We start from the raw sequence: 2240 nt of genomic DNA on the forward strand, positions 1-2240 counted from the left end.
AAAACTCAGGTAGGCGTCAATATATCGAATGATGTATGCAAAAAAAAAAAAATTCTTAGATTGATATTTGCTTTAGTAGCGGAAAGAAAACAAAAAGCTAACTGTAGTTGTTTGCAACTCTCGAAGAAAAAGGACGTTAGTTAATATGAAGATATTCACAATCCATACGACATAAAATTGAATTTTCATGTAATGGTGGGGGGGGGGGCAGACAGTAACAGGAATATTTCTACCTTGATATCATCAGCATAGCATGGCCTACTTTGATCCGTTGACAGATGCGTTTCACAAGTAGAAAAAGAGTTATGAAGATTTTTGGTCGATTTAATTTGCATGAATTATAATTACAGAAAAAGTTCAATTGGAAATAACTGGAATGTGTGAATAATATGAATTTGCATAATTCAGGTATGTAGTAGTAGCGAGGACAACGAAAGTTAATTATTCTTTATGAAGATATGCGTGACAGAGAGAAAAAGAGAGAGACAGAATAAGAAAGACAACGTGAGTGAGAGAGAGAGAGTGTGTGTGATGGGGGAAAATAAAAGACTGAATGAGCGACAGAGAGACACAGAATTTAAAACAAAAACAAATTATGATCCACCTGAAAAGAAATAACAAACGAGTAATGGAAATAATTTCTCATGGCCAGCGGGCATTAATACAAAAGCGAAATATTCCTGTAATGCCTACATTTCTCTCACTTTCTCGTGACCACGTATCTACCATCCCCGTTCCCATCTTCTAAATAATGGAAGGTTCAAGTCTTAAATTCAAGCACGTTCCGTCAGTAATTACTCAGGGTAGGGAGTTGGTGACCTTTATTTTGTAAAACACTCAAAAAAATAAGCGAAACACAGACGTGCGACTGAGTTGAAGACAGATTTACTTCTGCTTTTAGAGGAGTATTCGAGTGGTTCCAAACAGTGCTGTTTTCTGCAAGTGCTTCACCCTTATTGCAGCCCCTATCTATTCCACGTACTTCTCGACATTTTTGCTAACTGTTCCCAAGGTTCCGACAATTATTGGTACTACTTCTACCTTTTCTTTTCATCGACCACAACTGCTTAACTTCCCAAGCTAACCTGTCATATCTCTCGACTTTTCTTTCTGCCTTATCGCATACCTTGTTGTCAGCTGAGCATGCTATATCTATGATGCAGCATAATTTGTTTTCTTTCTCAATTAAGACTATGTCCGACTTCCTATTCTCTATCTCATGGTCGCACTGAATCATAAAATCCCATAGGAACTTTGCATTTCCATTTTCGACGATGTCTTCAGGTTTGTGGTCGTACCAATTTTTTGCTCTGTCAAGTCCATACTTATTGCAAAGTGTCCAATGGACAAGCCTGACTATATTATCGTGGCGTCTCTTATATTCCTTCTGGTCTAGTGGCGTACATTGCCTGGTAATATGCCATACGGTTTCACCATTTTGTCCACAGATTCTGCACTCATCACTTTCTGCTGTGTTGTCTATTCTGTATTTTATGTAGTTTGTTCTTAGTGCTTGCTCTTGGGCAGCACAGATTAGAGCCTCCGTATCCGGTTTTAAATCACTTTTAGTCCTCCCTCCACAACCATCTTTTTTCTCTGTCTGTCTTATCTTCAGCATCTCTATGAAATTGACCATGGATTCTTTTCTTTATCCACCGATTTTCAGTTTCATTCGTTTTCAATTTCATGTATAGTGCTTTATCTTTGCAATCTTTCATTCTATTATTATTATTATTATTATTATTATTATTATTATTATTATTATTACTGTTTGGAATTGGATTTCGAAGTACTTACAAAGCTACAAAAATAGCATGGAAAATCCTTCAACTTTTTCAACCAGGTATTTATATGCTATCATTTATAGCTTAGTATGTACTTCGAAATTAAATTCCTCCGTTCTCTTGAAAGTTTACAAATTCTTATGGCGTCACCAATATATGTAATCCGTGTGTATGTGCATGCGTGTGTGCGTGCGTGCGTGTGTGCGTGCGTGCGTGTGTGCACGTCTGTCTGTATGTGTGTGATAGATAAATAGATAAAGTGATATAGATATACATATGTACGTACATATGCACACGCACACACATACACACACACACACACGCATAAACGTGTATTTTTACATTATGCTTACATGAATACACAGTATATATTATGTATATTATATATATATATTATATGTTATATATGCATACATACATACATAAGTATATATACTTATATATATATATATATAT

The sequence above is a fragment of the Octopus bimaculoides genome, chromosome 19 (genome assembly GCF_001194135.2).
Source record: "Octopus bimaculoides isolate UCB-OBI-ISO-001 chromosome 19, ASM119413v2, whole genome shotgun sequence".
In the NCBI taxonomy this organism is placed as follows: Eukaryota; Metazoa; Mollusca; class Cephalopoda; order Octopoda; family Octopodidae; genus Octopus; species Octopus bimaculoides.